Below are 10,949 nucleotides of genomic sequence, written 5' to 3' on the forward strand. Positions count from 1 at the left end.
CTCTGCTCGGCCCCGTGGATGGGAAATTTTGTTTAAAAAAACGAAAGGATGGACGCGTCGACAAGAGCATGGGTGTGTGCAAGCTATATAACAAGGAATTTGCGTATCACCGCAGCACATCGAGCCTCAAATATCACAAATATTCTTTTGCTAAACTTAATGGCAAACATTGCACTGGTCTGCTGGACTGAAATAAATAAATAATATTTTGTTGATTAAGCTTATGTATTGAGTAATTATTCAATGGTATACTAAAAATCCATGTGAAAAATTACTTCTCATTGTTCCAGGTCAAATATTTATATGCAATTAAAATGCGATTAATTTCGATTAATTAATTACAAAGCCTCTAATTAATTAGATAAATTTTTTAATCAAGTCCCGGCCCTAATTAAAATATCAACAGGAACCATTGGCTTTTACCTTTTAAACCACTACAGAATTCTTTTTTGTAGTGTGTTTGGGATATATTCCATTAGGATGTAATGCCCCCACCAATAGAACCCAACACATATCATTAGAGACCAACAGAGACTATAACAATATAATTCCCATTACAACCAATAAAATTCCCATGAAAACCATTAAATCCAATATAATTTCTGTAATGTTTCTATAGTTTTTATTATTATTATTATTATTATTTTAGCAGGGCAATATCGTGTGAAAGCACATAAGAAATATAGCCGCCAGGTTTCAAACCTGTCAACACTGGACTGGGGTGTCAAAGCAGTCAGGTCAGCACTACCGGAGTGAAGCAGTGTGTTTGCTTCAGAAGTCATTTTCACATGACTAGTGACATAATGAGGCCATCCTTAAAAATATTTTGGTTTGCAGTAACAGTAAAAAATTTTAAAAAAAGGGTCGGTAGGTAGGTCTATATTTTTTTTTTCAAATTTTAATACAAAAAAAAAAGTACATTTTTGGTGATGGTGATTACGTAGGTATGAATTTAAACAAATTGGCATATCGTGACATCACTGACTGGGTCTTCAAGCCGTGCCTTCGGGCGTGTAGGCTTATTGCAGGCTATATAGACCACAAACAAATTGAAATATTTGTCAAAAACATGTTTATTGCATAAATTTCAGGTGAATTCTTTAAGAAAAGGCCACCAGCTAGCTGTCATTGACTCAAAGCTGTCAACCCTCCCTTTTTTTCCAGGTTTCTCACGTATTTTAGCTCTTTTCCCGCTGTCTTCCCGTTTTAGTATTTTCCCGTGATATGTTTCTTACTTTTACGCTCGATTGTGTAAAAAGGGGTCGTTTTACGCTCGATTGTGGACACGCAACTATCTGTCTCTGAAGTGGCTTGCACTTCTTGCCAGACCAACGCATCTGGTGATATAGACTAGTGCATTTGAATATTAAAAAGCAAAAAGTTGTTTTTATGAATTCAATTAATTAAGTAGCTATAACCAGCTATTCAATCAAGAGCAGTGAGTGAGTCCTTATCTTTTGTTTGACAGAGAGCAGTAAAGGCTACTGCCCCTTTAAGACCTAATACAGAGATATGCTCGTCTTTCTCAACTGTATAAAGTTCTCTTAAGGGATATAGACTGTCTGATGGATACTCATCAAGATCGACATGTTGACATACTTTTTGTGTGAGTTTATCCGTTCAAACGCAAGACTTGAAAGAACTCAATATTTGCGCGCTGTGAGACGTGCGCGCGCTGCGCACAGAGACAGATCTTCTCTCACTGCAGAGGGTTCTCATTCGCGTCTTCTGGCGAATATACTGAGTGATGATGGCGAAAATGACTGGTCATACGGCAGCACTCGCATGCATTGAACACAGTTTACAAATATAGACCGTTTTGCCCATGTTTTCTTTTATTATCGCTGTTGTAGTGCACGTGTATCCATCGACAGAACCATACATAAAGCATTATTTTTCAAGTTACAACCAGTGCCGCCGCTCCCACCACACGCTGGGGTCGAGCAGAACACACGCTACCCATAGCAACGCGTTATGACAACGACATTTCAGACTGACAGAGACAAGATAATCGACTTTTCCGCCATTTGTTACTGTTTTGTACACGTTGTTATATTAATTATAATTCAAAATATGTTTTATTCGCCACAATATAGTAATGATAAATGTTGAGAGGGGCACTTTTGATTCATTTTCAAAAAGGGCAGGGGCTCAAACTAAGCCCTCCCCTCTGCAGTGCACTTGCCTGGTGTGTGTAACCTGTCCATGGTCCTGACTCCTGTCACACAATGCGGCGAAATCTCCGACAGGGCTTTAACAGTCTAACGTTACAGTGAATGAGAGTATGAGCCGAGCCGAAACGAACGCACGTGCAGGCCATAGTGTGACATCCGCGTTAACCATAGTGTAAACATAGATGACGTCACGGGTTTTTCTATAAACGAAAGAACGTAGCCTTCGTTTGCATGGCCCAGGCAATTTATACATTTATAATACTTACTAAAATATAATTCATATTATTGTATTACTGTTGTATTAGTTGTTTGAAAAGTAAAAAAAGAAATTGGTCGGTCTTAAAGCCAATTTACAACCGGCAAGTCGGTCGGACTAAAAGGGAAAAAAAATAAAAAATTGAGTCGGCCCTAAATTGACAGGGTCGGTCGGGTTACGGCAAACAAGAATATTTTTAAGGATGGCCTGATAAAAGCTCCGAAGCAGTGGTTCATTGCAAGGACCGTTCGAGTTTAAAGCCAGCTTCGGAGCGTTGGTGTCAGACGTAACATCACTACTTACGCCTAAGTTTCGTCTGTGTCTCGCCGCTGCTGCAAGTGGGCTTTCGTGGTCCTTCTCTGTCTGAGTCACCCACAAGAGAACTGCCTCCTTCTTGGTTTACCTTAACCTTTAAAGACTTAAAGACTATTGTATCCTGTAACCCTCTGCTCTTGGATCCTTTCATTATATGCATGACAAAATGCATGAGAGAAAAAAACAGAAATGTCCGCATATGGTAAAAAGTACAAAATCTGTTGAAAAGATTATCATTTTGCCCCAATGTTGTGTGGAACTTAAATGCAGAATGAAAAGAAAGTGCATACTATTATGGAGTCAGATGATGAAAGTTATGAAGACTTCTTGGGTGTAACAGTGGAGCAGCATCACCCCCCCCCCCATATTTTTGTTTCAGTTATATTGTGGAGCCAGCTGTATGATAATACCTGTTAAATCCAGCTACCCAAATAAAAAAAAGATGTACAATAAAAGCACTGCAACCACTGGTGGAATATTAAGTTAAACTGAGAAATCCTCGAAACAAGAAACTGTACCGATTAGAATTAATTGTTGTAAATGAAGGGCCTGTTAGTGCAGCTACTGGGCAGAGTGCCAGTACAAGACATGATTCTTGTGAAAATCCAGTATAAAATCATGCTGTGAATAGCTGTATCACTAAGGAAACTAGGAAAGATGAAATGTGGAGCATGGATAATATAAAAAAACGAAATAAAAAAAAACTATGCTGATTTGTTCCAGGGATATGAATGTTTGGAGGGTGCGTATAAGATAGAAGCAGATCCCAGAGTAATTCCAGTGAAATTGCCAACAAGAAGTGTCCATGTTGCGATGATGGCGACACTTAAAGCAGAGCTGAGTGATCTTCAACGACGAGGGATCATCACACCAATAGAATGTAGCACAGAGTGGATTAGCAGTCTTGTCACTGTCAAGAAGTCATCAGGAAAACTTGTCACAAGAAAAATATGTCCCTTTCCATTGCTGACAATAGATAACATATTGCCAGACTTGTCAAGGGCAAAAGTCTTAACTGTGTGTGATGTCAAGAATGGATTTTGGCATGTGAACCTGGCTGAGGAATCAAGCATGACCACATTTGCCACGCCACATGGCAGATATACAGATGGCTGAGGATGCCAATGGGCATCAGCCACACACCAGAGGTTTTTTTTAGAGGAAGCTTAGTCAAGCTCTGGAAGGATTGCAAGGTATCATCACTGACGCCATCCTCATCACAGGAGAGGGTGAGACATTAGAACGAGCAAACCAGGTCCATAATGACAGACTGAGAGCACCGCTGAACAGATATACAGAAAAGAACAGCAAACTGATCGCATAAAAGTTTCAAATGAGAAAACGCAAGGGTCCCTACATTGGACATTTAATTACCACTGACTGGCTCAAATTTGACCCTGAAAAGGTACGAGTAGTCAGAGACATGCCCCGATAGATGTTACGGGTGTTCAAAGGTTCCTGGGCTTGGTAAACTAGCTCTCAAAATTCTGTGATCACTTTTCAGATGGCTGAAGTACTGAAGCAGTTAACCCATAAAGACAGTATGTAGGAATGTTTGGATGTTCATGAGCAAGGGCTCAAAGATGCAATCACCAAAGCACCAATTCTCAAATATTACAACCGAGATGTACCAGTGACACTACATCAGAGACTGGGCTTGGGCAGACGCTTTACTTCAAGAGGAGATGCCAGTTCCTTATGGAGGCTGGACATCGACAGAAAGGGGCTATGTCAAAATAGAGAAGGAATGTTTGGCCATTGTCTTTGATATTAAACAATTCCATTAGTATGCGTACGGGCACAAAGTAACTGTACATTCCAACCATGAGCCACTGGAAAATATAGTAAGAAAAAACCTGCTCAACACCCCCAAACGCCTGCAAAGATATTTAGACTTAAAATATATGACATCAAAGTCAAGGACATCCCAGGGAAGGACATGTTGTTAGCTGACACACTGAACCGCTCATACTTACCTGAACATGCATCAGAGGGTTCCGTAGAAATGGAGTTTGAGAGCATAAACATGGTCCAGCACATACAAATAGCCGAAAACAGACTCCAGGCCATCAGAGATGAAACAAGTAAAGACAGGAAATTGTAATGAACAAAAAAGACTTCCCGAATGACATTTTGCACTACTACTCTGTGTCCAGAGTGGAATTGGTCTTTTGGGGGGGGGGGGGGGGGGGGGGGGGGGGGGGGGTAAGGTGTAATCCCCAATGCCCCAATGCACACAGAGGTGACATTGTTCAGCGCATTCATTCCTCACATTTGGGCATGCCTAAGAAGGGTAAGATATTGGCTGGGGATGAATGATCAGATAAGGACATTCATTGAAAAATGTGACATCTGCAGGTCTATAGATGTGAAACAGCAGAAGGAGAATCTGTGGTCTCACAAACTAACCAGAAACCCATGGTTTAAGATGGGGACAGATATATTCACTTTAAACAACAGAAACTACCTGATCACCGTTGATTACCTCTCTAATTTCTGGGAGCTAGACAACTTACCTAACACAAAATCCACCATTGTCATCCATAAGCTGAAAGCTCATTTCACAAGACATGGTATCCTTGAAGTTGTTATCTCTGATACCAGCCCACAATGCAAGAACAGTGCTTGTTAGAATAGATTGTCCCAATCACTATACTGGGGTGTTAGGACCCACACATATATAAAATATATCCTTTTATAACAATCCGTGTGTTTGCCGTTGCTAAACACTCACAAAAGAGCCTAGACGTTGTTTCAAGGATGACAGCCTTTCACTTGCTGCATCTGAAACCGGTTGGTCGGACAACGTCTCGGAGCACGGTACTTTGACGCGGACTGACAGCAAAACCTCAGTTGATGCTGAGCTTATACCGGGCTCAGCCGGGGCGGCAGTGGCTCAGTGGTTCATGTAGGTTGTCTACAAAGGTTGGTGGTTCAATCCCCAGTTCCACCTGACCAAGTGTCGAGGTGTCCATGAGCAAGACACCTAACCCCCAGCTGCTCCCAAAAAGCTGGATGGCACCTTACATGGCTGACATCGCCGTTGGTGTATGAATGGGTGAATGTGAGGCAAAATGTAAAGGGCTTTGTATGGCCATAGGGTCTATTAAAAGCGCTATATAAATGCAGTCCATTTACCATTTACCATTTATACGCCTGCTTGCTAAGGCCTTGGACGACCTCGGTATTGACTGGTCTCAACACCAGGAGCCAAAGAGAAGCAGGCTGGACGAGTGGTTTTTTCGAGAACCACAGCCAACCAACCACTCAAAAACGCGCTCCCTTCTTCCCGGAAGTCCACGAGGAACTACCCAAATCGCGGTAGGCTCCATTTTCATCCCGCGCCAAATCCTCTTTTTCTCCCGCACTCTCGGTGGTCTATGGTGCTCAGGAAAAAGGATATCACGCTCTTCCTCCCTCTAGGAAGCTGTCGCTGCACACCTTTGCCCGCCCTCCACCAGGGGATGGCAGTCAAAAGCTGTACACCCATCTAAGGCATGCCACACTACTTCCAGCCTCGCCGGTCGAGCATACGCCTCCGCCGGCCAGGCTGCCTCAGCGCTACACTCTATGGCGGTGCTTCAGGCCTTCCAGGCCAAACTCCTCCATTCCCTGGATGAGTCTGTCCCTGACACCGAGGCCCTGAAGGACCTGCGCGGCGCCACCGACCTGGCCCTGCGCACGACCAAGCCCAATGGTCAGGCGATTGGCAGATGCATGGCCAACTTGACGGTACTGTAGTTCCATCTGTGGCTCAACCTAAACGAAATGAAAGACTCGGACAAAACCGCTTTCCTAGACGTGCCCATGTCGCCTTCAGGATTATTTGGCCCCTCTGTGGTAGGGTTCGCAGAACGCTTCACCGAGGCTCAGAAGGCCTCACAGCCAATGCGACTTTTCCTGCCTAAGCGTTCCAGCTCCACTGCTAGCTGTCACGTTAAAGCTGGACCAGCCCAACACACCAAGGCAGCTCCCCGGCCTCACAAGAAGCCCGGACGACGTTCCCGCTCTACCAGCCGCAGCAGACCGCCGCAACGTCGAGGTCCCAGCAATGTAGCGTTCAAGCACCCGTTCAAAATGTTGAAAATGAAACAAATCCTCGCACACATTTGCCCGGGAGATTGGTTCTTCACTGTAGATCTAGAGGATGCCTATTTCCACATACAAATAGCCCCCCACCACAGGCCATTTTTGAGATTCGTCTTCCAGGGGAAAGTTTACCAATACAGGGTGCTACTCTTTGGTCTATCTCTGGCTCCCCGCACGTTTACGAAGTGCACGGAAGCGGCACTAACCCCACTGAGGCTTCGGGGAATGAGAATTTTCAACTATCTAGACGACTGACTTGTAATAGCTCAGTCAGATATAAAGTTATTGAACCACAGATCTTGGCTTCTCAACCATTTGAAATGTTTGGGCCTCAAAATCAATGTAGAAAAAAGCTCATTGTCTTCCATACAGAACGTGTCGTTTCTGGGAACAGTGTTAGACTTACTACAGATGAACGCGTGGCTGACGTCACAGCACGCACTCTGTTCAGAACTGAGCGGTTTCCCTCAGGTCCGGTGGATACGCCCCTCTCAAACACTTTCAGAGGATGTTGGGACTCATGGCCTCGGCGGCGCCAGTCCTCAGACTAGGTCTGTTACACATGCGCCCTCTCCAACGCTGGCTAAATTGCCGCGTTCCAACGCATGGCTCTCGGGCCGATTACAAATCAAGTTAGACCACAGCTGTGTTTTGGCTCTGGCCCCTTGGAAAAACCCTGCCTGGTATCAGACGGGCATGAGTTTGGGTATTGTTACGAAGCGTAAAGCTATCTCGACAGATGCGTCCAACCCAGATTGGGGAGACCTTCACTAGAGCAGGCCAGTCTCCGGTCTCTGGTCAGACTCGGAAAAGAGGCTTTACATAAACTGTCTAGAGATGAAAGCGGTCACGCTATCGGTAAGAGCTTTCCTTCCGTACATAAAGCACCACCACGTCCTGATCCAAACGGACAGCAGGTCATTGGTAGCCTATATAAATCGCTTAAGATCCGTCGGGCTGCATGCGATGGCGGAAAAAGTCCTAATATGGGCAGAGCACAACCTGAGCTCGCTGAGAGTGACTCATGTGCCAGGCATTCTGAATCTGGGTCCGGACATGCTGTCCAGGGGCAAAGTGTCCCCAGCAGAGTGGTCTCTTCACCCGCAAATGATTCAGACAATTTGGGCCATGTTTGGCAAGTCAAAAGACAATGCTCAATGCCTAACATATTTCTCCAAACACAGCGATGCGTTGGCCCACAAATGGCCCAACCTTCCCCTTTATGCTTTTCCCCCAATCTCAATGTTACCTCAGGTCATAGAGAGGATCATGGAGACATAAAGCGCTGTGCTTTTAATAGCCCCGCTCTGAAGAAATCAACCATGGTTCTCACTGCCAGATGTTAGACACAGCCCCGTGGCCAATCCTGCTGAGGAGAGACCTCATCATGCAGTCAAAACGGCAGATCTGGCATCCCCGTCCAGATCTATGGGCGCTTCACATTCGGCCCATCAACGGGTACATAAGAACCTCTCTGAAAGTGTATTAAATACTATTTCTGAAGCTAGAGCCCCCGTGACCAGGCGGCTCTATTCAGGCAAATGGTCTTTTCGGACTGGTGTAAAGCATGAAGCCTGACCCCCACATAATTGTGAAGTGTCAGAAGTGCTCACTTTTTTACAAGAGCTACTGGACGAGGGTCTTTCCCCCTCCACACTCAAAGTCTATGTGGCTGCTATAGCAGCGCACCACATGTAAGTGAATGGACTGTCACTGGGGAACGATCTTATTGTGCGCTTCCTTAAAGGGGCTAGAAGGCTGCACCTACCTCGCCCCCCTTCAGTCCCTATATGGGACCTGTCCATGGCCCTGGATGCTATTTAGTGCTCAACATTCGAGCCTCTGCATTCGGTGAGCTTAAAGCTCCTACCACTCAAGACCGCCTTTCTGCTAGCGATCGCATCAGTTAAGTGAGTGGGTGACCTGCACGCGCTCTCAGTGAGCGCCTCTTGTCTGGAATTTGGGCCAAACGACTCTAAAGTCGTCCTCAAACCAAGACATGGATATGTACCAAAAGTGCTCTCAACTCCATTCAGAGCACAGGTCATTTCACTTGTAGCAGTAAACAAAGCGTTTTCCCATTTAGTCTCCCATCCAGGTACTGACCAGGCTCAACCCTGCTTAGCTTCAGTGGGAAACCAGTCTTGGGCTACAGAGTGATATGTACTGCTGGTGTAGAAGCATTGTGTGCAGGGCCGTGCACAGGGGGGTGGCCCGGTGGCTAGAGCCACTGCCCCTTTGCCCTCATCGGCTAAGGTGCCCCTCTTGCCCTCTTCCCTCCCTCACCCCCAGAAGATTCCCATAAAAGCGCCCTGTTCCGCTAGAAACCCACTCATTTCGCTAATCCGTTCCGTGTTTTCCCGCTCGCTCCGCAGCATCGTTCAAAGTCTGTTGCTGTGTCCGCTCTCTGTGGAGACGGCAGTTCAAAAATGTTGTCCCATTAACAGGTATGTTACAAACTACAATCCACATTACAGACAGTGGTTGATCTGCGGAATTAGTAGTTTGGTAGTTTGTTTTAATTCAACATTGCAAACATGGATTCAAAGCTCCAGCATGCCAGCGATTCAAAGCTCCAGCATGCCAGCGAGTTAATACTAGTATCTTTAACATGCAATGTTTTAAAAAGACCATATTGATACACAATTTTCAAAAAAAGGTAATAAAGGATATAAATATAAAACAGGCTACAATAGAGCTAAATGCACACCCTAAGAAAAATGTGTTTTTAATCATGTCTAAGGTCAAAATTGTGCAAAAAACAAACAACAAAAAAATCTCTTTAGCAAAGTTTGCACAGTTTTCTGTTTGATTTGATGAAAAGAATAGTGTATTATTGTTCAGTAAAATAATGTTAATATAAAAATATTTTTCAAATACAGAAACTATTTTTAAGTAAATGATCTGAAAACACTGAATGGATGAGATCCCATAATAATTTAATAAAGTTTTACAGTAGTAACAACTAAAGATATTTGCATTATGATAGCCTATGATTATTATCATATTTTTATTATAAATATGATGATTATCTCTAAGGTGGACACCCAACTTAATATATGATATTTACCATTTGAATCATAACCATGTCATGTCAACAAACTTTTACATATTCTGTTATTAAAAAACTGTTGTGTATGATTTACAAAAATCATAAATATCTTTGTCTCAAAATATATTCAATAATTTTAATGATTCTCATTTGCTACTTAAATCTCCAATAGAAAAAAAGAAAGAAATCAAATTAGCGCAGAATCAACTTTTTGGAAGCATAATTACAGCAACATACATTGAATTAGCATTAAAGCGAGTTGTATTTACAGTATTGTAAAAGGTTTATAATTCATTCTCTATATTAAGATGATTCTCAACCCCCTTATAGTGCCCCTTTTATTTTAGTTTGGGCCACTGCCCCTCAAAATGTCTGTGCACGGCCCTGATTGTGTGTGTGTGTGTTTATTCATTTAATATCATGCTTTACATGAATATTACAATGTTGAACTCCATAATATCACCAGGATGATAATCTTCTGGTCTAAAGTGAACGCTACACACCACTGTGTTTTTCAAAGCAGATGCAGAAATGAAGTCCCATCTTTTCACCTGCACAATAAACCACCCGTTTAAGCCGTTTTGACTTCTATTCATTCTCAGATATGTATTTGTGAAATCAACAATTCGATTTTCACTAGTTAAAATGTTAATTCTTGATATCCGAAATTGTATATCCACTAGTAACTATGGCAATTTTTGATATCAGAAATTACATTTCCACTAGTAACAACGTTAATTCTTGATATCAACAATTTATTTTTTACTATTTAAAATGCTAATTTTTGAAATCAAGAATTAAATTTCTACTAGTAACAACTTTAATTCTTGATATCAGTAATTGTATTTTCACTAGTGAAATGTCACCATAGGCGGCCATTCAAATTCTGATATCAATAATTAATAAATGTATTTGTGATATCAATATCATTTCATATATCTAAAATGGCTTTCTTACTAGTAACAATCACATTCATCATATCAGAAATTAAAATGGTTACTAGTGACAATCAAATTATTGATATCAAAAATAAACATTGTTACTAGTAATTCAATTGTTGATA

This window comes from Pseudorasbora parva, chromosome 19 (genome assembly GCF_024679245.1).
Source record: "Pseudorasbora parva isolate DD20220531a chromosome 19, ASM2467924v1, whole genome shotgun sequence".
NCBI lineage: Eukaryota > Metazoa > Chordata > Actinopteri > Cypriniformes > Gobionidae > Pseudorasbora > Pseudorasbora parva.